General features: G+C 36.8%; 2 protein-coding genes across 5 annotated transcripts in view; one reads left to right on the plus strand and one right to left on the minus strand.

The window, feature by feature from the left end:
- Positions 1 to 26,142, minus strand: part of LOC115453808 — a 124,063-nt gene that overhangs the window by 37,365 nt on the left and 60,556 nt on the right. The gene's annotated exons all lie outside the window — the stretch shown is intronic.
- The window catches only part of LOC115453643, a 64,596-nt gene continuing 57,201 nt past the window's right edge, over positions 18,748 to 26,142 (plus strand). The window contains exon 1 of the mRNA XM_037440631.1: positions 18,748 to 18,877. The gene's annotated coding sequence lies outside the window, so the exon portion shown is untranslated. The remainder of the gene's footprint in view (positions 18,878 to 26,142) is intronic.

Here is a 26,142-nt window from a genome sequence, read left to right on the forward strand (position 1 = left end):
GGGAAGCACCAGCTTTCGAATAAAAAAAGAATCTTCAAAATCGATTCCCCCAGTCAAGAGTTCTGAGGTAACAAACATAAAAAAACAAAACAGTCGAATTGAGAACCCATAAAAGGTTATTTGACTTATTTTTATTCATAACTTTTATAAAATATGTATGTCGTATAAATTCTAAAACAAGAAATCATTGAAATCGCATTGAAAATCAACAAGTTATAAACCATTGAAATTAGATAGTAGTGACGTAATACTTTCATGTGACGTCAGCGGGCATTACGCTGCATGCGAAAGAAAGAGATGGAGCGATATCCCCATTCCTGCGCGTAACAATATTTGAAATTTGAATTACAGCCACATTTCTTATCTAATTTTAATGCTGTTTTCACAGAGTATTTTTTTTACTGTCAAACTATTATCGACATTGTCATCATTGAAATAATATTGAAAATCAATTAAAATGTAATGCAATTTATTGTCGAGAATCAGTTTTGTCCGCATTTAATTGAAACAAAAATGTCGGCTCATTATAAAAAAACTGACCGTCTCGGTGGTGTAGTTATACTGCGCGCGTTACGACACCGTTTTAAGGCTCCAGGTTCAAAATCACGCCATCACGCGTGAACGGCTGGACCGATTTCACTATTTTTGTTTCGTTGTATTTGTTATTGTCAGAAAAAGGTTCTTATGGTAAAAAAAATTGCGCGGAAAATCAGAAAATTTAATAAAACTTAAAGAAAATTTTAATTATATATAACTGTCAATTGTTTGAAATAACTGTCAGCGATTGACAGAATGCGCTGCAAATTCATAGTTAAGATGGGACAACGTCTGTCGGGTCAACTAGTAAATCATAAAAAGGACTGACCTTTGATAATAACAATCACTACCTTTAAGTTAAATAACGGCAATATCCATTTTTAACAAAAAAAAAACTGTATATATTTTTATTTCGTCACACACACTGCACCATCGATATATATGTACTACGTACTAGATTTGGTGTTCCGAACATTCGTTGTGTTCAATTGAATTAAACTGTCATCCATTCAAACTGATTTTAGCATGGGCAATATTGATGCTTGTGGCTGTGTACTGAGTGGCGCTCATAGTACAAAAACTCTAGTCTATGTGTGAATAAAAAATATTAGTCAAATAAGTAAAATTATTTGTTGTTATAGTGAATAAATAGGTTATCACAGTGACGTTTTGGTTGCCATTTCAGTTCAGATTTTGAGCAAATAGTTTATATGGACGTGTGTCTATAGTATATACGTTAAAGCACTGCACAATGCCTTGCAACCAAAAAAAAACTTTATATACATTTTTTTTCCACCACGTTCGACACAAACCTGAGTGCTAGGTTCCGAGTTGCGCCAATAATAAAAACAAAATATTTACCTTGTACTCGACAATGCAAACAGACCGACTGACACACTTTCGTTTATTAAGTAACGCTAGCTAGCTTTCGCGTCGTGGCTTTGTTCGGTGTGAGTTTTTTTCGTTATATCACCTTTTGTGTCTGGAATCTGAAGTGTACTGATGGATTATGAGAGAAATAACTCTGGATTGAAATAATATGAGTAGATTTTATTGAGAACAGTAAGTGACAAGACAACGACCAAAGAGAAGTATAAAATATTTTTTTAAGCGGCATAATGCCAGTACTAATATAACTCATACTGGTTGTTATTGTTTGGTTTATACTCTTTGTTACTATACAGTTTCAACATATACTGAGTTTAAGGAATGACACAATGTACAAATATATTATAACAATAATATCAGCCCTGTATTATATTCTGCACGGGCCTCCTCTACTACTGAGGGATTAGGTCTTAATCCAACATGCTGTAGTGGTGGACTAAGGCTTTTTTTTGTGTCGTGGAAAAAGTACCTTATTACTACCGCCCAGCCTTCATTGGGGGGCGACTGAGCGGTTATGCTGGGGTAACCGTGCCTTACGGCCCGGCGTTGAGCCGACCGGATTTGATGTTGGCCTTCAGGCGACCGTCGGGCCGAGTCCCTAACCCTATGTACACTTAACCTATGCACGGCCTACCAGCTAAAACTCCGCGGTGGCCCTCTTCGGCGCATAAGGGACGGCTGCGGGCTTCCTCCGACGGAAGTGTCTGAGTCTTCGTCCACAGCCGTCCCTGCGCTGTTAAATATATCCTACCTACACCAGCATTTACCAGGACTTTGATTACTAAGAAAGCTTAGCTTAGTTAAAAAAACGCTAGGCTAGTCACGCCTGCCTACTTATGTACCAAAAGTACAATTTCAAAAACTCATCCGGGCAATATCGAAAACGTCTTAAAATGATTATTCACAGCTACACTAACATTAAAGGAATGTTGATTAGGAAACGTTACTTATCTGCTACACCTTTGTGTGCGAAGATTCATCATACGTAATAGCAAACAATAACAGTACTATGTTTTATTGTTTACTAGTTGACCCGACAGACGTTGTCCCGTCTTAACTATGTATGCACGCGTGCATTCTGTCAATCGCTGACAGTTATTTCAAACAATTGACAGTTATATAAAATTATAATTGTCGTTAAGTTTTCTTAAATCTTCTAATTTTCCGCGCAATTTTTAGATTTTTTTTCTTTCATAAGAACCTTCTTCTGACAATAACAAACGCAACAAAAAAAATATTGTGAAATCGGTCCAGCCGTTCACGCGTGATGGCGTGACCAAGGGAAATAGGGATTCATTTTTATATACATAAATGAAATAAATGTACTTGCTTTGGCAGTGCATATACTAAAAACGGTTCCTGCAATGGAATGGATGTAAAGCCAACAATATTAATAACACCAACCCTGTATTACATACTGTCTCACTGCACGAGCCTCCTCTACTGAGGGATTAGTGCTTAGTCCACCACGCTGTAGTGCGGGCAGACTTCACACACCCTCAAAATTCCTATAAAGAACTCAGGTATGCAGGTTACTTCACGATGTTTTCTATCAATGTTACAACACAATACACAAGCACTCTCTGTTCCTTCTCATAGTCAGGTGAGACGGCAGTCATGACCGGAGAGATCAGGCGCAGGACCAACGGCTTTACGTGCTTTAGGAGGCGCGGGAGTATCACACCGACAACTTCCTGACTCCGAGCTGCGACTGAGTAATGTTTTTAAGATGAAAAAACCCAGTCACAATAATTTTGGCCCGACCCGGGATTCGAACCCAGGACCTCAGCGCAGTAGTACTCGTACCGTGTACAACTACGCCACCGTGAAAATCAAATCAAATATACAATACAACATATTATAATTATAACAAACAACAAGAACCCTTTTAAGATTTCAAAGCGCAATTAAATTTTTACCTTTAATAAAAAACTAAAAAATAAACGTATAAAATCAAATATTTGCAATCAAAAAACCCAAGTTCAAGATAAACGTAAAATATTAAGAAAAAGGGACTTTCCAAGGTTTCAATGCGGTCGTGGGCCGCGAAACGAGCGTGAAAATATGACGTCATACTAATTTGCACAACTCTTAATGACTTATGTTTTTATTTTCAACAAAGGGCGCCGTGATTTTTTTAAAGTGTACACATCTTCCAATAACTGCAAAGATATTTGTATCCGCCCAATAGCAATAATGTACAAAGGTGTAAAACCCGCCATAGTGGCTCAGGTAAGCATAACGTTCAGAGATCAGCCTGCGTATATCCGACCGGCATAATTATGTCGACCGCCGAGGGGTAATCATTTCTCGTCAGTCGACATTCTATTAGACTGCACTCGACTCATCATTAGTCGAACACGTATAAAAAAAAGATAATTTACCAGCTGGTTAATATATGTATACAGTTTTTCTATCCATTACTTTCTCTAAATTATATAGGTGAAAGAAAAAACATTTATTGGTAACAGATTGGGTTATACATCATCCATATATATAAAAATGAATCCCTATTTCCCTCGGTCACGCCATCACGCGTGAACGGCTGGACCGATTTAATTATTTTTTTTGTTGTGTTTGTTATTGTCAGAAGAAGGTTCTTATGAAAGAAAAAATTCAAAATTATGCGCAAAAAATTAGAAAACTTAACGACAATATTAATGTTACATAACTGTGAGTGGCTTGAAATAACTGTCAGCGATCGACAGAATGCGCGCGTGCATACATAGTTAAGACAGGACAACGTCTGTCGGGTCAACTAGTTTACAATAAATTAAACTTCTTATAAGTTAGTAGATATTTTTTTTGTTACAATTGAACTTGATACTTTGATTTTGAGTTGTAATTAGAAACTATCATATTATTAAGTTAACAACAACGGTATTGGTTAGACAACAAGTTAAACGTTTTAATTTATAATCATTGTATAAGCTGTGTTGTGTAACTGTTTGTTCTTAAAAATAACAAAAAAAAAACTTAAATCGCTCTCCGCGACCGCCTATACACCCGCCACCTTCATGGCCACACATAACGACTCGTAAAACAAAGGCGCGAGAGATATCTTATCGTTAACAGTTAGTGACTAACCGCGCAGTTATGTTAAACTTTACCGGATGGGAGCGTTTATGTAACCAGGAGTTATCTGAGAAAACTTTTTTGTATGTCAATAACCAAGAAGGGTATTTGACTGTGTTTGATTTTATGCATTTTTTAATATGTAACAGCAATTTGTACAAAAAGAAATCCTTCTGTGAAAACAGCATTAAAATTCGATAAGAAATGAGGCAGTAATTGAAATTTCAAATATTGCTACGTGCAGTAGTGAGCGCGGAGTGGGGATATCGCTCCATCTCTTTCTTTCGCACGCATCGTAATGCCCGCTGACGTCACACGCAAGTATTTCGTTCCTTTTCTGTTTTTGACACTCACCCCTACTACCTAATTTCAATGGCTTATAACTTGTATATATTTTACCAGATAATTGTCTTAATGATTTTTTCTGTTTAAAATTTGTACGAAATATATATTTTATAAAATTTATACAATTTAATGTTCGCTTTTCTAAAATTATGTGTGTATTCTTTGTGAATTATCGCTTGCATTAACGGTGAAGGAAAACATCGCGAGGAAACCTGCATACCTGAGAAGTTCTCTATCGGAATTTTGAGGGTGTGTGAAGTCTGCAAGCACTACAGTGTGATGGACTAAAGCCTAATATCTCAGTAGAGGAGACCCATGCAGTGAGACAGTATATTAATCATATGTTAAAAAAAAATTAAAATAGCTAGTGAAAAAACTTCAAGGAAAACGAGACATTTTAGTAAACGCCGTAACTTCGCGCACGCGCTGTGACACCGGCACACGCAAGCGTCATTACCAGCCTCAGGTATTGGTCCTGGCTTTCGAATCTATCAAGTGTAGACTGTATATAATCTAGATTCATCTATGATATCGCTGGTTGTAGGATATATTTTATATCCGCCCAGACAGCGACCGCACACAAGGTGTTAAAACCCGCCATAATGGCCCAAGTGTGTCGCGTTCCGGGATCAGCCTGTGTATATTCCAACAAGCATAATTGTGTCGACTGAGGGGTAATCATCTATCGTCAGTCGACATTCTATTACACCATAGTCCACTTACCATCAGGTGCAGTGGCATTAAGAAAAACAGCTCCTGATCAACCTTTGACACACACCAGTGGCGAATGGTGAAGATTTTCCAAAAGTGAACGCGACACAACATATGAGCAGCAGGCAAAAGCTAATCAGTTTTGAAGGTCATTGACGCCTTGATGACGTCACGATGTCTACAATGGTAACAAAAAGCTCTTTCATACTGCAACCATCCATCTTAATGTAGAGGTAATAGCGAAGGTGTGTGAAGTCTGCCCGCACTACAGCGTGGTCTAAATTAAATGCTCTTAGTAGAGGCCCAGCAGTGGGACAGTATATACAGAGATGGTGTTGTTATCTAAGAAGTTCTCTATAGGAGTTTTGAGGGTGTGTGAAGTCTACCCGCACTACAGCGTGGTGGACTAAAGCCTAATCTCTCAGTAGAGGATGCTCATGCAATGGAACAGTATACAGGGTCATTTTGACATTGCATTACTAAATGAAACCGCATACTCGTCTCCACCTTTGCTGACATTGTGCCAAAAATCATCCATTAATAACGAATGTTTTCACCAAAAATCCTGGTTTTAGTTTTCTGATTTTTGATAATTTTATAGTTTAGTACGAATATGACGTGTGCGTGGGTGTATTTCTGACTGAAACTGTGATGTTGCTGCGACGAATTCTCTTAGAGTAGTAGTGGCATTAGGGCGCGCAAAATAAACTTTCAAATCGGACCACCAACAGCTAAAAAATTTTAAAAGTTTTATAATTATAAAATGTAGGTAGATATTGTAACTTTGACGTTACGGATGAACAACACCTCAGTCCCGCCCGTGACCATGAAGTCTACAAAGTCTTCGAAACGTCGGGAGAAAAATAAAATACAAAAGACCGCGATAGAATCCGAAAATTAGTTTAATTTCAATATTTCTTTTGTTCGAAACTTACACTTTTTTATTTTACATCTACGTCTCAAGTAACTTATTATAGTGTTATTTTCAAATAGATAAGTATGTGGTTTCATTTAGTAACGCAATATCAATACGACCCGGTATAGGTATTGACTGACAGTTACCCTCGTCCAGGACGAGCATACCCGTCAACATCAAACCGGAGACAGCAAAGAGTGTGAAAAAACTAGTCGAACACTTCACGTCAGTTTATCAATAACAAACGAAGTACAGTCAGCCACAAAAGTGGCTGAATTAATTCAAAATATACCATTGACGTATATTCTATAGACACGAACGTGCATATAAACTATTTGTTTAAAATCTATATATATAAAAATGAATCCCTATTTTCCTTGGTCACGCCATCACGCGTGAACGGCTGGACCGATATCACTATTTTTTTTGTTGTGTTTGTTATTGTCAGGAGAAGGTTCTAATGAAAGAAAAAAATCAAAAAATTGCGCGCAAATTGGAAAATTTAAGAAAACTTAACGACAATATTAATTTTACATAACTGTCAGTGGTTTGAAACAACTGTCAGCGATCGACAGAATGCGCGCGTGCATACATAGTTAAGACAGGACAACGTCTGTCGGGTCAACTAGTTCATTTATATATTTGTTCAACAACTTTTGTGACTGACTGTACTTACATACAGTTACAACTGGAGAGTTCACACAATTAAAGTTAATGAATCGCACTGGTCTAACACTATGTTTCGCGCGTGACTTTCGTTCCTCGTAAAGTGTTGTATATTATGTTTTACTAGCGGCCCGCTCTGGCTTCGCACGGGTATAACATAACAAAATAACAGTATTTCTACACTATTTAATGGATGTTATTATACATATAAATCTTCCTCTTGAATCACTCTATCTATTAAAAAAAACCGCATCAAAATCCGTTGCGTAGTTTTAAAGATTTAACCATACAAAGGGACATAGGGACAGAGAAAGCGACTTTGTTTTATACTATGTAGTGATAAACGACTAGCTGACCCGACGGACATTGTCTTAAATATGAATATTGAATTCGAATTAAATTAATAAAGAAAAATAATATTAAAAAAACATACAGTCTTATAAAAAAATCACAAAGCTATGCTTAGTTAAAACACAAAACTCGATCAGCTGTAAGACAACCCGCCATCTTGCCTCTTAAGGTTTAAACTAGGCACCGGTGATGATTTGACAGCTATTTAAGCAATTCTCAAACACCTCTTAACGCTAAAACAAGTTTATAAGTAAGACTGATAATTATTATTTAATGTTCTATGAAACATACATTCTGTCAATCGCTGACAGTTATTTCAAACAACTGACAGTTATTTAAAATTAATATTGTTAAATTTTCTAATGTTCCACTCAACTTCCTTAATATTTTCTTTCATAAGGAACATCTTTGCCGTTAACACAAACACCATTTGCATTTTTATATATATTTTTTACTGATAGTACCGTATTTACACTTAAGAGATGACAGTACAATGCAAATCAGAATGCACGTCATATTTTATTTAAATTTAAACATGGTATATGTCCAGGCAAGCGGCGATAGCCTAGTTGGGTGTGGAACGGACTGCCGAGACGAATGTCCGCAGGTTCAAATCCCAAGGGCACACACCTCTGACTGTTCTGAAATCATGTGTGTATTCTTTGTGAATTTATCGTTCGCTTTAACGGTGAAGGAAAACATCGTGAGGAAACCTGCACATCTGAGAAGTTCTCTATAGTAATTTTGAAGGTGTGTGAAGTCTACCAATCCGCACTACAGCGTGGTGGACTAAGGCCTAATCCCTCTCAGTAGTAGAGGAGGCCCGTGCTCAGCAGTGGGCAAGTATATCCCCGAGGCAGTTCTTGTGCGCTCAGTTTCCACACACGCACGCCCGCACGAGGGACATTTGTCGCGGCCCTATGCACACAGTTAAGAGTGTATACCCCGTTGTATCTATGGAAAATAACGCTTTATTGCTACCACCACTGAGGGGTGAATGAAACGGTCATTTTGGTTTCACCGGTCTTGCATCCCAAACAAAACACGCGATGACCTTCGGGGCATACGAGACGGCCCCGAGGCATCTTGTTGGACTGAGATAGCTGAGCAAAAAACTAAGCATACCTCTATACCTACTGATTGAAATTATGATGTGCATTAAAGTATTTTTCAGATTTTATCGCGGAATATTCGGATTTTGGCCATGAAGGCTGCAAAGTCATCGAAACGTATGTCGCAGTACAATAAGTATACCTACATACCGCCATCTCGTCAACATCCGCTAAACTTAGAAGACCTATGTAGTATAGACACAACTATAGTGATTTATCGCATAGCAATCACGCAAAATGGCGACAGAGGAACCTGGATTACTATTGCACAATTTGAGCGACGCATATATACCACCTCCGAATAGGAACCGTCGGAGACGCCGCGGCCGGTCACAAACATCTGCCTGACTGGGAATCTTCCCTTCCATAGAGGAACGCAACCATCTGTTCCTCTACAGCGGTGTCCACTAAACGCCGCGAAGGAAAAAAAAAAAAATTTTTTTTTTTATTTTTATTTAAGGAGCTTGGTCGTTATTTCGCGACTATGTCGCTCCGTACATATTGTTAATATGTACGAATGTTAGACATTAAATTTCATTTAATGTCTAGCATTCGCGTAAACATAACAAATCATTATGATGTACATTCTAACTAACATATTACTCACAAGTCGTGACCGCCGTCATTTCTTTGTCCGTTTTGACGGCGTTCTTCACGCCTACATGACAATAACAACCGCGACCGTGACCGGCAGACTTCATCTCACCACTAGTGTCAGCTCGCGGCTGCGCCCGCGCAGATTAAAGTTGCTTTTAGTATAGCTATTCGAGTATCATGGTGGTAAATTGACAGCTCTTATTCCGACGAGGTATTTAGGTAAATCTTTGTTTTCTTTGAATGACGAGACGAGCTTGCCGTTCGCCTGATGGTAAGCGATACGAACATAAACAGTAGAAACACCAACACTTTGAATTACAAAGTATTGTTTGGTATTCCACTGCGCTCGCGTCCAAGACACACACACATCACGCATTTATCCCCGTAGGGGTATGCAGAGGCGCAACCAGGGCACCCACTTTTCGCCAAGTGTTCCATCCCACGATAAGAAGCGAACCTATCGCCATCGGGCACAAATTCCAGACTCCGGGCTGATACTGAGCATAAAAACCCAAATATCACTTTGCCCAAGGATTCGAACCCAGGACCTCAGAGCGCTGCCGTACCACGCAGTAGAACTACGCCACCGAGGATTTTAATACTTATAATTATATATTAAAACAATTAACCACAGCCACTGACCTTGTGTTAATTTATACCGCGTTTCATATGTTAATGCAATTAAAGGTTTGCGCAACGTTTATGTTTCAAAGATTTTGAACACTAAGACAGAGGAAAGAATGAAGGCCACATTAATTTAATATTCGCCCTGTATTATACACTGTCCCACTGCACAGGCCTCCTCTACTGAGAGATTAGGCCTTGCCACCACGCTGTAGCGCGGGTAGACTTCACACACCCTCAAAATCCTTATAGACAACTTCAAAGGTATGCAGGTTTCCTCACGATGTTTTCCTTCACCGTTACAGCAATAATATTGACAAAGAATATACACATAATATTAGAAAAGTCAGAGGTGGGTTTTGAACCCGCGGTCATTCGTCTCGGTAGTCCGTTCCACACCCAACTAAGCTATCGCCGCACATTAATAACCCACCTAAAGATTGTTGATGTATACGAGGTGGAATCCCGGCACGCGCCAAAAAGTATGACTAGAATTTTCCATCTTACAAATTACTCAGTCGCAGCTCGGAGTCAGGAAGTTGGCGGTGTGAAGTAAAGCCGTTGGTCCTGCGCCTGATCTCTCCGGTCATGTCGTCTCACCGGACTATGAGAAGTAACAGAGAGTGCTAGTGTATTGCACACACTTGTGCACTATAACATCCCCTGCGTGATCTCCGTTGAAGACGGCCGCCGTGGCCGAAATTCGGTTAGGAAGGAATCAGAAGCAAATAAAACTACATCAAACGGAAATTGAACCTACGTCCTTACGTTGAGCAAACACTTATTAATCCACACTCACTAACACATGAAGGTTATTTATTTAGACTGTATAATCTAATTACTTTGCCCAATTGAAATAAAAAAAAAATAGATTAATCATATTTAAATATATAAATAAATACTTCTATATTTAAACCCCCCTTCAATAAAAATCTAGATAATAACGCTCCCCTATCCAAATAAAGTCTGTATTGACACATAAGTACCAGGGCAACATAGCATGCAGGACATTATAGAATGGCATTTGCCAAATTGTTTATCGGTAAACAAGTGCGAGTGAAACAGCCGTATGCGTGCGAACGAGATGGACATATACAGGTTGGTCTCCGAGCGTAGTACTAGCGGACGGTGTTATGCAATATAGAATAAAATAATTTTATAGTTTACAAATATTAGTTTAATTCGTGTTTTTGATTTTGGTGGACGACATAATGATAGCGATTGACGATTGCTTAGTGGTAAAGTTTTGTATATAGCCCACAATTTTGTCACTTAGTAGGTGTACCATGAACCTAATGGCGTACTCGGACCGAGAATCGTGAGATACTAGGTTCAAGACCCGGGTGCCAATTACAGTGTCCCCAACTGCATCTCCTGCCTTTAGGACTTAAAAATATTACTACAAAAATATATTCATAGAAAATAATCTCACGCCTCATCAATCTCAATCTCATGGTTAAACCATTAAAACTTAGGCAGATGCAATAGCACATATATCCTCACTCATTCATCACATTCCTTGGCTTTTACTTGGTAATCAACAGCTGGAGAGCTTGACTGATCTGCCTTCACCTGGAAAAGGCGAAAAAGGGAGATACTACTCTACTACAAAATCTATAGTTAAGAATATCCACAGTAGTGTATTTGACTATGTTTGATTTTTTTAAATATGTAACAGCAATTGGTACAAAAAACAAATTCTTCTGTGAATAAAGCATTAAAATTCGATAAGAAATGAGGCAGTAATTCAAATTTCAAATATTACTACGTGCAGTAGTGGACATTGAGCACGGATATCGGTCCATCTCTTTCTTTCGCACGCATCGTAATGCCTGCTGACGTCATATGCATGTATTTCGTCTGTTTTCTGTTTATAGACACTCACCCCTACTACCTAATTTCAATGGCTTATAACTTGTGGATTTTTCATCAGATTTCAATCATTCCTTCAGTTTTAGAATTTATACGACGTAAATATTTTTTAAAAGTTATAAAAAAATAAGTCATACACTCTATTGCTCAATTTCTGCGAACAGTTGAGCAACTCAAACGAACATATGATCACGTAGATCAGTATTTATCTTACCTATGTGAAAACCTTATCAAATCACGTGCGAATATTCTAAAACTATATTTCTTTTATTAATATAACATTATCAGAACGAAGAATCCATGATAGCTTACTAAGAAACACCATAAAGATGGCGTTATTGGTGGTCGATCTCTTATGTGTGAGAGTCCGCCTGGGTACCACCGCAATGTTTATTTCTGTCAAGCAACAGTGTGTAGTCTGTTGAGTTCCATTACATTGTAGCCAGTGTAACTACTGGACATAATAAGACTAAACATTTCATGACTCAGGATAGCGAGCGCAGTGGAATACCAAACAATACTTTGTAATGTGTTGGATGTTGTTTACTATTTATGGGCGGTCGTATCACTAACCAAGAGGCGAACGGCAAGCTCGTCTTGTCATTGAAAGCATATTTTTTAACTATGTTGCTGCAACGTTTGATTAAGGAGGAAATGTAACGTTACGTAACGTACGTAAATACGGTAAGGGAACAGTGTTTATTATCTGTCATTATATAAATAGCTTTTACTCGCGACTAGCTCTAATGACAATGTTTTTTCCGAGATAAAAGTCATGCTATATATTTTCTCGGGATAGAAAGTAGCCTATGTCCTTCCCAGGGTCTCAAACTATCTTCATACCAAATTTCATCAAAATCCGTTCAGTAGATTTTGAGAAAATCCATTACATACACAGAGACAGGAAAGGGGACTGTTTTAAATGTCCTTCCCGGGGTCTCAAACTATCTCCATACCAAATTTCATCGAAATCCGTTGGGTAGTATTTATCGCGTTCAGATAGGCGTGGCGGGGGTCGTTGTTTTATAACACACTAGCTGACAGACGTTGTCCCGTCTTAACTATGAATTTGCAGCGCGCGTTCTGTCAATCGCTGACAGTTATTTCAAACAATTGACAGTTATACAATTAATATTTTCGTTAAATTTTTGAATTTTTTTGAATTTTTTCTTTCATAAGAACCTTCTTCTGACAATAACAAACACAACAAAAAAAATAATTAAATCGGTCCAGCCGTTCACGCGTGATGGCGTGACCGAGGGAAATAGGGATTCATTTTTATATATATAGATAAGGATTAAATCGAAGTTAAAATATTCATGAGCTATTTAGTTTCTGATGACGTCCACTGACCGCATACGTTTTAATATTATCGTGTTATGATCTCGAACAATCTTTAGGTGAGGTAAATTGAAGGATATCTACCTTAGCATCAGCTCGGAGCTTGACATTGCGGTAGGTAAATAGCAAAATTTCTGTTCACCACAAAACATTTTAAGGAAAAGGTTTTTATGCGAGTGGACTCGCGTGCTACAACTAGTGTAAAAACAAATTATTTAATATAACCTATTATAAAATGAAATATATACATTATTTTTAGCTCGTATTTAAATTGTATGAATTTGATTAAACGCAATACTAAGGCCTCGTCCAGAGTCAACGCGCGGTGACTAGAGTTATCCGTGCGCGGTAGATAAAACCTCTTCGTACATATAGCGTTGTGTATAGTATAATAGCATGCAACAACCTAAGCACATCACCGCTACCGTAGCAAAATAACGTACGAAAACCCTCCATCACGCAATAGTGTGCTCAGTTTGTCAACTATAATAGCGTATATACGTTTTTCCAAGAGGTTACCATGCTCGCAATTTACTAAGTAAAAGCCATAAGAGTTGCCACAACGATTTTATATATAATTGGCGGTAGAAGTAGACGGTGGTATCTACCCATGCGTGCTCCCGATACCTACCTAACACAAGCTAATCTCGGACGCATAAGGCGATTTTTTCGTTTCACATTTCGCGCTCGCCGCCGCCGCGCTACCCGATAATCTGGGCGAGACCTAACAGGAAAACAAATGCAAATTTATACATACATATACTTTAAAACAGGATCATATCTATGCAATCTATATTCCTATCACGTTACTAAAATATTTTGTATGCCAAAGTCACCTCTATTGTGGTGCACTATTACGTACAAACATAACGATTATATCTAGAAAATTTAAACTGTAAATATTTAAGGAAAAACTCTAAAAACAAGTTGACCAATAGGTAGAATTAACATTTAGTGGGGTGAGATATTGCAGAAGAAGAAGAATGCGATATAATCTATTATAAATGCAATGGAAAAACCCTGTAAAATTCTTGAGAGCATTATTTAAAATACAAAAACACATCCTTGATCCCCAAAGGAGACGATAAGGTGACCAGAGTGAACCCAGAACATCTATTTCTCGGTATGTCTTTCCTGCCATTACGAAATAGAGACTGAAACTGATGCAATATCAGACATGAATTTCAGACGCGATACCCCATTTGATCCGAAATTCAAAGACAGGACCTCTGAAGAAGAACCAAGCACGCGATACTACATTTCGAATATACAACATGGTCACGGGGGGGACCACGAAGGCTGCAAAGTCTTCGAAACGTCGGGAGAAAATAAAACACTAAGTACCGCGATAGAATCCGGAAAATTAGTTTAATTTCAATGTCTAACATTCGCGTAAACATGAGAAATCACTACGCAACACTACACCACCTAGGCACTATTATCTAAACACCAAACGACCCAATCCGAAAAAATATAGAGGGTTTCATTTGTACTACATTGAGGTAGGTCACCAACTATCATATCATAGGACTAACTATGTATTCTGAGAGCATTCGTCATACATCTACGAACCCTTTCTGTGATACAAATTGGGTTTCCAAATTTTTGGTGGTAGGTCTCTCATATGTGAGGGTGCGCCTGGGTAGGTACCACCGCAATGTCTATTTCTGTCATGCAGTGTGTAGTCACTGTTGTGTTCCGATTTGAAGGACATTGTAGTGTAACTACTGGACATAATGAAACTTAACATCTCACATCTCAGGATGGCGAGCGCAGTGGAATACCAAACAATACTTCGTAATTCAAGGTGTTGGTGTTTCTACTGTTTATGGGTGGTCGTATTACCATCAGGCGAACAACAAACTCGTCTCGTCAGTGAAAGAAAAAAAAAATTTTTTTTTCTTGCTGCCTGCCTGATAAATGCCTAAATGGGACAAAAATACGGGATTTCACCCACAACAAATAAGAACCAAAATTATTTTGTAACATTTAAAAAAGAATCCGCGTGTCAAGTCAGTATTAACATATTTATAACAATCAATAAAATTATAATCGTAATTAAAAACAGCTATCAACTCGTTTTTTATTAAATTTATTAAAAACCGAGCCATATCGATATGTATGCGAAAATGCGAACGTCGCGTCGCGTGCGTGAGTACTTGTCAATCGTAGATCAATCGATTTACGGGACAGAGTCTGTGGCGCCGGGACATTTAAAAATGTGCCTAAAATACGGGACGTCTGGCAACTAGATACAAGCATGAAATAACATGACATAGGAACAATACAATCGACAAAAATAACGATGACGAAACATCGCAAAATACAACACTTGTATACATACAATTAATCAATGCAAAATAATATAAATATTCTAATTATTCAGAAATCATTATAATATCGTCGGTTGAAAAGCTAATTTGACTTAACCGACATTTTTTTGCGACACAAGTTTCATATATATTTAAAATCAGCACTGTTTTCTATGTATTTTACTGTCTATATATGTACTACGCACTAGATTTGGCGTTCCGAACATTCACTGTGTTCATCTGAATCGAACTGCAATCCATTCAAAAGCTCGTCTCGTCTATCAAAAAAATTAAAAAGAAATATATGCATAAAATAAAAACTTTTAAACAAATTAGGTTTCTACCAACACACTTACCACTAAACCTAATCTAAATAGGTTCACGGAAAAATCACCTTTAACGATTTTATCATGATTGCTTCACGTTTTCCGGTCCAGTTGTTTATCTATTTGTTTAACAAACTAAGGTTCGGTTTCAAAGAAAATGGAAAGCGTTCTTATCTGGTCTGTTTAACGTTGCGAAATTCTTTAACGTTTATTAAAACAGGGTGAGGTTTTCGGAAACTATGAGTAAATCTTTACGGTTAGTTGAATAGTCAACTTATACGAACATACATCACGCTTTTATCTAGTAATAGGTAGGCAGAGGTACGAACTGAGTACCCACTTTTCGCCTGTGTTGCGTCCCATGATTTGATACAAGATGAGCTTCCATATTTATTTATTAGTTTTTCTAGCAGACTTAACATTATCAGTCGTATTTATAAACTTGTTTTGGCGTTAAGAGGTGGTTAAGAATTGCTTAAATAGTTGTCAAAAACATCACCGGTTCCTAGTTTAAACCTTAAAAGGCAAGATGGCGGGTTCTGACTTACAGCCGATCGAGTAAATTTGTGTTTTAACTAAGCATAACTTTACGAAATTTTTATAAGTAAGGCTGTAAGATTGCAATAATTAAAATGTCATTACTTATAGCTAAAATGTATGCCCAGGTTAGGAAACATCATGTATATAAATTAATTTGAAAAATTATTTCAAGAGCATATTTCATATTCTCAAATACCAGACTCTTTCAGTTTATTTTATGCAGGGTGGTGTTATTGCGATCTATATACTAACAGCCCTATCATATATACTACCTACTGCTGATCACGGGCTTCCTCTCCTACTAAAGGGGTTCAGGCCTTAGTCCACCACGCTTTCGTAGCACGGGTAACCAGACTTCGCATTACAAATTCTTTTACTTTTATTGGAGAATTCTCAAGTCTAGAAATTTCGTCTGTATTTTTCCTTTTACTTAATAAATGTATTTTTAAATCAAGTTTTAAAGAAGTGTAAACTATTATTCCACAATACACAGCAGTCACAAAACGAACACGTAAAAGCGAAGAGGAAAGAGCACACGTATTTTGATATCTTACTAACCCTACTAATATTATAAATGCGAAAGTTTATGAGGATGTATGTATGTTTGTTCCTCTTTCACGAAAAAACTACTGAACGGATTCGTATGAAACTTTACAGTAATATTTATTGTACATCAGAATAACACATAGGCTACAATTTATAATGATTTTGTATAATTTGGTCATAATATAACAGTACATATCAAGTCGGAAAAAAAATCGCGGATAATTCCTTCACGCGGACGAAGCCGCGAGCAAAGGCTATTATTATATATACGAAAGTTTATTAAGATGTTTGAATGTTTGTTTGAAGTAAACTTAGAAACTGCTTTATGGATTTGAATGAAATTTCGTACAAAGTCAAATCATAACATGAATTAACATATAAGCTAGATTTTATTAAGTAATAGGTCGTATATACACTATTTGTCCCGAGAAAAGATGTTCACAAAACCGAAGCGACGACATCTTACAAACAACTATGTGACGCGCGAAATGACCTTCATATTTAATGAAATTCTCTTCTTTTTAGTTTCATTTTAATCTAAAACCGAAATGTTATGTAACCTATTTAGTAATATTAATTATTTTAAAAAACACACCAGTAGTGCATATAAATAGATAATAAATGAATTAAATTTCACAAAAGTAAATTACTGTACACTCCAAAACGTTTTCACGGATTACAAACAATTATTGCAGGTATATACAGAGTCTATATCGAGGGTTGAAAAGCTAATTGTCTTAAGCGACATTTTTACGACACTTAGTTACATACGTATTTTAAACCAGACTTTTTAAATATTCTTTTAAACTAGTTATACATATTTAAAATCAGAACTTTTTTTTGTTTTTTTTTTATAACTAATTACAATTTTTCGAAAAAAATAATGTCGCTTAAGTCATTAACCTTTTAACCGTCGATATGTATAATGAAATTGTAACAGGCCGATGTCTGTACATTAAAGATATTGAAGAAAAACTAATATATGTCTCAATAGTACAGAAGCCAAACAACAGTTTTTAGAATTTTTGTTTGTACACGTATAACGCAAAAATTGTTTCATGGAATTGTACGCAATTTTCTCAAAGGTATTACTAGAGGTCTAACTTAAAATATAGGTTATATTTTATCCCGGGAAAATACAGGGACATTTTGACATTAAGTGCCTAAATGAAACCACATACTTATCTACATGCAAATAACACTTTACAATAAGTTACTTGAGCCGTAGATGTAAAATAAAACAGTGTAAGTTTCTAACAATATAAATATCAATAAAAAGTAATTTTAATTTTACGCGCTCTAATGCCACTACTACTACTCTAAGTGAATTCGTCGCGGCAACATCTTACTTTCAGTCAGAAATGCATTCATACATACACACATCATATTCACATTAAACTATAAAATGATCATAAAATCAGAAAACTAAAACCAGAATTTTTGGTGAAAATATTTGTTATTAATTGATGATTTCTGGCACGATGTCAGGAAAAGTGACGACGAGTATGTGGTTTCATTTAGTAACGCAATGTCAAAATGATCCTGTATAAAGGGCGACTTTCATACCATTTTTTTTACGTGGGCGAAACCACGATCAAAAACTAGTTCACAATATTATTATTTATACAATTTTGTGTTTATTAAACCTATTATTTATTTTACAATATGTTATTTATTACATATTTTTTATAAAATTTTAATTTATTATATTTCAGACCGATATAGTAAAATCACGATTCAACCCCATAATGGGACGAAAATATTTTCAATTAATTATGCTTCTCTTGATCACAAATTTATATAGTCTACAATACCAAATCAAATTATATTATTAAAAAATACAATAAAATTTTCGAACCCTAGACTCCGAAACCGAAAAGCACAAACTCACTAACCAAACCTACCTAACTAACAAATCTAATCAGATATACCTTAAATGGCAGCATGACGCATAAACCTATCCACCATTGATCCAAACGACACCTGCGCTCGCGCACTCTTCAAATCAGTGTTGCGCCAAGCGGCTCGCCGTACAGACGTGTGTTATATTAATTAACTTAACAAATAGTGATATCGTGTGGTGCAGTGCGGTGTTGTGTATATTTGGATATTATTTAAGTAAGTTTGCGATGTGAAATGTTTATTTGTTTTTTTTTATTTAGCTCGATCCGGCTGTCGCTTGACGAAAACAACTTTGATTGTATTGAGACTAAATATTGTATGCTATTAGGAGTTACCACGTTATTTAGGGAAAAGAGGAAGTTCAAGTCGTTTTTATCTATTATTTTTAAAAGTTCTGTTATTAATATTACTCTGTAGCAAAGAAGATGATATCAAAAGAGATAAAATAGTGATCTGAATATTTTATAAACATATAGATAGCTGATAATATCAGTTTTGCTGGTGGTAGTATATTTTATATTCGCCCGGATAGCGACCGCACACAAGGTGTTAAAACCCGCCATAGTGGTCCACGTGTGTCGCGTTCCGGGATCAGCCTGTGTATATCCAGTTCCAACAGGCATAATTGTGTCTGAGGGGTAATCATCTCTCAGTCGACATTCTATTGGACCCCACTTCTTACCATCAGGTGCGGTGGGGACATTTTGTCATGCCTGTATGAAAAAAATAGACATATGACTTTTCTCGGTACAAAGTGGCCTATTCAATCCAGACTTTGGTCTATCAGTGTGTCAAATTTCATCCAAATCCGTTCAGTATTTTTGCGTTTACTTCCAAATTATCTTTAAACTTTCGCATTTACAATCCAAAGTCGAATTTCAACCAGTTATCTTAACATGTATAAAATTCGTTAAATGCATTCATTAAAATATAAATAATCTATACGAATTTAATTAAAAGGTCAGGTTGTGAAATTAATCATAATACGTTCGTATTGTAGTGATTTAACTATACTATTGAACAAAGCTTGGACGCCTTATCTCTGAAAGCTTTAGACACCTTTTTAACATAACAACACACACACACACATAGGCGAATGTATCTGCTGATGAAAAATAGTGTAATGCAAATAAGATTATAATGTATTCGTTTGACTTAAACAAGTCTATTTTAAGCTGTAATGTTATGTAATTTATAATTATATTTATTTTTAATACCTTCACCTCTTTTTCATAATCTATTAGCTTTACTTTATACAGCAAAGAGATCCCACTGCTTCTAAAAACAAGTAGAGTGAGGTCCAATAGAATGACGACTCACGATAGATGATTACCTCTCAGTCGACACAATTACGCCGGCCTGTTGGCACTGGATGTACACAGGCTGATCTCAGAAAGCGACACTTACGTGGGCCACTATGGCGGGTTTTAAAACCTTGTGTAATGTCGCTATCCGGACGGATATAATATATATCCTACCACAAGCTTATTCATAATTGAATTTTTTAACGGTGTAAATGCACTGGACTTACCAAGTTTGAGCTAAAACCAATTCAAGGTGTAAAGTAGGAACTAAACCCCTTATTACACAATTCAAATCGTAATAAAATCAACAACGAATCCTTGCTACAGTTTATAGAACTAAACTCAACCCTCTCAGTAGAGGACCGTCTCGTGAGATAGTATACAATACATAATAATAATATCAGCCCTGTATTTTATACTGCCCCATTGTTGCACGGAGGCCCTCTACTACTGAGAGGGATTAGGCCTTAGTCCATCACGCTGTAGTGCAGATTGGCAGACTTCACACACCCTTAAAATTTCTATAGAGAATTTCTCAGGTATGCAGGTTTCCTCACGATGTTTTCCTTCACAGTTAAAGCAAGCAATAATTCACAAAGAATACACACATAATTTTATAAGTCAGAGGTGTGTGCCCTTGGGATTTGAACCTGCAAACATTCATATTGACAGTCCGTTTCACACCCAACTAGGCTATCGCCGCTCACATATGTAGTGCTGTATATTTTACAAATACCGTACAAAATTACAAGAGATTTATACCAGAGACTTCTCGCTCCATATTCCATACACCACTAGACCACAAAATATGTAATAAATAAAGAATTATTTGACAAACATAATTATAACATAGTTATTTGTAAAAACAAAACGTAAATTGATTTCGAGTTTAATAACTTCAATATATTTTAATTCGTTATTTTGTTTACCAGAAAGTTAATAAAGTACCAATTTATAATACTGTCATCTAATTTTGATTCTATTAGTCTCTTACACTCACGCCTTATCCTCCAACGGGGTAGGCAGAGGCGCAACTACTGCCCACATATCGCCCTGTTTTCCTTTGATAGACAAGCCTATGCGGCCACAAATTCACATCCAGGTTTACACTTAGACTCGAGTTCTTATGTTATGAGCGCCACACACATAACCAAACGCCGTCAATGTTGAAATCATACTGTCAGGTGTACGGATTGCAGTACAGTTGAGTCGAATACAGTATACGGAACGCCAGATCTAGGCATCGTCATCAGCCCTGTATTATATACTGTCCCACTGATGGGCACTGGCCTCCTCTACTACTGAGAGGGATTAGGCCTTAGTCCACCACGCCGTAGTGCGGGTAGACTTCACACACCCTCGAAATTCCTATAGGGAACTTCTCAGGTATGCAGGTTTCACAACTGTGAAGGAAAACATCGTGAGGAAATTTGCTTAACATCTTTAACGAAGATGATGCTTTCAGCTTTAACGAAAGCAAGCGATAATCCACGAAGAATACACACATTATTTTAGAAAAGTCAGACGCTGCCCTTGGGATTTCAACCTGCGGACATTCGTCTCGGCAGTCCGTTCCACAACCAACTAGGCTATCGCCGCTTTTTTTAAATCAATACGTAGCCAGATCTAGTACGTAGTTTCATATCGATAAGATTCGTAACCTTCACTGGTATTTCGGTCCACGTTTAAACTTACGTGACACGGCTTTGTAGGGTTAAAAGCTGATTTATTTCGGTGCAAGGATATTTCCTATTAACCTTTGTGTGAAGCAAGGTTTTTGTTGTATATTTAGAGCAATGTATCCGTGGCGAAGGGTCCGTTTAACTCGGTTTCTATCAGCTTCCCTTTATGTACCATTTATGTTTGAATGACGAGACGAGCTTGCCGTTCGCCTGATGGTAAGCGATACGAACATAAACAGTAGAAACACCAACACCTTGAATTACAAAGTACTGTTTGGTATTCCACTGCGCTTATATATAGTCTAAATCAAAAGGTCAATTTAGAACGTAGCCCTTCAATTCCGGCTATCACACTAGAATATCTTAAAATCGTGAGGATATAGATTCGATTTTATTTTTCATAAAGCACTTTGTTCGCCGTCCCGGTTACTTAGGAAACGATTGAGCTTTTAAGCTTCCGGATAAACCCATTGAAAACCGAATATGCCTATATTAACGAATGTAGCTTAATAAATATTATCAGAATTAGTTCAATAGTGTCTGAAATTAATTCTTACAAACAAACTCTATTTAAATAATAAAAAATACCTTTATATAAAAACTAATAGAACTTAAATTTATCTATTTTAACCATTTTTATTATAACAAAACTACTGACAATAATATGTATCCAAATTACAATGAATTTAAAATTTTATATCGAATTAAACAGTTAACATTTTGTCCCATACAAAAGACATCAACGCGTTAACCACTAAATATTCCATTGACTGAAAATGAGAATAAAATTTCGCTTTTCTCGTTTAGGATCACTTTATCAGTTTGATGTGTGTGAAACTGGTCAAGTCCTGTGTTTGATACCCAAGTCGAGTAATAAAAAATGACATTTAATTCTATTGATATAACACGTAGGACTCCATTGTTATATATTAAAATTCCAAAAGCAATAACTTAATATGTTCATACATATATGTTAAAAGATATTCAAAAATGCTATTGCAGTGTAAATTAATTTTTAAACGATACCAATTTATACTTATTAATTGCGCGACATATTTCATATTTTTAATATCGTCATTTAAGACATTCCATTACTATGTATTAATTTAAATGTTTATTTTCCTTATTTATTATTTAATTGTATAATTATCCCAATTGTCTTTACATTAAACATAACTTTTATTTGTTAACTGTAATATTTGTACGCCAATTATGTTGCTCAACGAAGCAAGGTCCAAAAAAACCGTAACTACTTTCAAGGGCGTCGACAAGGGGGAGCAGGGACGGTCAGCTGCCCCACTCCAGAGGTTCTAAAACTCGAATGAATTCACCAATTCGATTCCTAATATTTCGTACGCTCAATTACGCCCTGCTCTATGTCATTGTTAAAGCGGGAGAGAGGGAGTGGTGGAGGAACATGCGCTCTCGACTTTACGACCTACAATTCAAGCTTTTCTCATTCTCCATATCAACTTGGCCATCAGCTGGCGACGCTCTTGACTACTTTAACTTATTTATTAAAAGATTACAATACTTCAGTAAACGTAAGTCCAACTCAGCAGAAGGAATTAAACTAACTTAATAAAACAATAAATCGATTAATGTTAGTTTCAAGCAGCGTTATGGCCGGTAACACAGTGACGTCACAGTTTGCTATTACTGTTATTTGACAGCCATCACCTCTACTAAATTTCAAATCTTTATAAATTAATAATTATTGCTTAGATTTAGAAAATTCTTTTTCCACAATATTTTAGATGACAATATTTTTTTACAAATATGTTTTTAAAGACTGCCTCGGTGGCGTAGTTGTACTGCATGCGCAGTACGGCAGCGCTCTGAGGTCCTGGGTTCGAATCCCGGGTCGGGCAAAGTGATATTTGGGTTTTTCTGCTCAGTATCAGCCCGGAGTCTGGAATTTGTGCCCGATATGGCGATAGGCTAGCCCCCTATCACATCATGGGACGGAACACACTTGGCGAAAAGTGGGTGCCCTGTTTGCGCCTCTGCAAACCCCGTCGGGAATAAAATGCGTGATGTTGTATGTGTGTGTATTTTTAAAGAAATTGACAATGACCCATTGTCCCTATCCACCGTTTAGGGATAAAGGTATGTAGTCATTGTATATGTAAGGGTATCTTTTATATTTGTTGTAAGAATAAACAGGTACAAAGGCAAACTGTGAGAACGTATAATGAAAATATCATGATGTCATTAACACAGTGGCTTGTTTTCCTCGTGTTGCGGTCGAAGTGTGGATTAAGAGATTATACAAATATACTGGACAAGTTTATTGTTATACTAGCTTGTGCTCGCGGCTCTGCGTGCGTTAAATTTTCTGAGTGTCTGTCTGTATATATAAGTGACTTAATTGAACGAATTATTATTATATAATTATAATCAAATATTCTCATGTACCTTGACTATATAAGTGCGACTATGTTCGCCTACGTAATGAATAAAGCATTTTATTTTATAAAATAAAGTCTTTCTGGGATAAAATTCCTATTTTACATTTTCCCGAGATAAAATAGGGCCTATATTTTGAGTTAAACCTCTAGCAATGTATCGGTGAAAACTACATTAAATTCCATGCTGTAGTTTTTGCGTGGTGCGTGTACAAACATACAGGCAATTTTCTAAAAATGTATTCTCACATATCATGATGTATGGTGGCATCCTAAGGGTATCCAAAGTGATATTAAGGTTTTTAGCCAATCCAATTTCAATTTTATATTAAAAAAACACAAAATCAATATTGGTTTGCCCAAAAAGCGCACATCTTTGACAAATACCAATTCGAGTGCCATCACAAGGCACACATATAAGGACAGAAAACAATATTATAATCAACATTTCCCGAATCAAAACGAAAAGGATACGCATTTCTATTGAGCGTAAAATCCGATACATCGTAAAACCTGTTTATTATTATTTGACATCAAGGATAGATAATATTGTTTAGTTTTTGCTATCGCGTATTTTCCTAAAGGAAACTTTGTGGACTTTCCCGGTAAAAACATGTAAATTCTGTGATTGTACTGTTAAATAAAAAAAGCGGCGATAGCCTAGTTGGGTGTGGAACGGACTACCAAGACCAATGTCCGCAGGTTCAAAACCCAAGGGCACACACCTTTGACTTTTTTAAAATCATGTGTGTATTCTTTGTGAATTTATCGTTCGCTTTAACGGTGAAGGAAAACATCGTGAGGAAACCTGCACATCTGAGAAGTTCTCTATAGGAATTTCGAAGGTGTGTGAAGTGTACCAATCCGCACTGGGCCAGCGTGGTGGACTAAGGCCTAATCCCTCTCAGTAGTAGAGGAGGCCCGTGCTGAGCAGTGGGCAAGTATATAATACAGGGCTGATATTATTAGTATTACTGTTAAATAAATTTCGTAATACACTCAACGGTTTATGAATGTAATTTTCAATACTGGTCAGTCTAAGTCTTAAATAGACGAAGCGATTTCCCTCCGAGGCAATTCTTGTGCGCTCGTTCTCCACACACGCACGCCAGCACACGGGGACATTTGCCGCGGCCCTAGCCACACAGTCCTGTGTGTATACCTCATAGTTGTAAACATTAAGGCCTATAAGGGATCGTGAATATTTCCCTTCCTTCTCCGTTCCACCCATCATAAAGAGGGTAGCTGTAGTGCGGGCAGACTTCACACACCCTCGAAATTCCTATAGAGAACTCCTCAGGCATGTAGGTCTCCTCACGATGTTTTCCTTCACCGTTAGAGCAAGCGATAATTCACAAAGAAAATACACATAATTTTAGAAAAGTCAGAGGTGTGTGCCCTTGGGATTTGAACCTGCGGACATTCGTCTCGGCAGTCCGTTCCACAATCAACTAGGCTATCGCCGCTTAAGGCCATTTATAGGAATAAAATCATAACCATCCTTAATCAAAGTTGAGTAGAGAGTTTTTGTAATCCAAAACAAGTATGATCAGACATTGAGCTTACACATAATAAAAAAAAACGAATCAACAGGTCAATGACCCGGGTCAAAGTCGTTTTAAGTGATGTTAACAAATATGTTATTAAATATATTTTTTCTTTTTAAATGTCAATGAATGAGAATCTTTTGCTGGTGGTAGGATATGTGTTATATCCGCCCGGATAGCCATCACCGCACACATTGTTAAAACCAGCCATAGTGGCTCACATAAGTGTCGCGTTCCGGGATCAGCCTGTGTATATCCGGTTCCAACCAGCATAATTGTGTCGACTGTCGAGGGACAATCATCTTTCGTACAGCATTAGTAGTGGCATTAGGGCGCGCACAATTGAAATTAATTTATATTAATACTTATTTTGTTCGTTACACTTTTTTATTTTACATCTACAGCTGAAGTAACTTAATATAAATTGTTATTTCCAAGTAGATAAGTATGTGGTTTCATTTAGTAACGCAATGTCGAAAATAATCTGTACATCGACTATCTTAGGATGCTGATCTCAATTGATATCGCACTTGAGAGCGT

This window comes from Manduca sexta, chromosome 1 (assembly GCF_014839805.1).
Source record: "Manduca sexta isolate Smith_Timp_Sample1 chromosome 1, JHU_Msex_v1.0, whole genome shotgun sequence".
Classification (NCBI taxonomy): Eukaryota; Metazoa; Arthropoda; class Insecta; order Lepidoptera; family Sphingidae; genus Manduca; species Manduca sexta.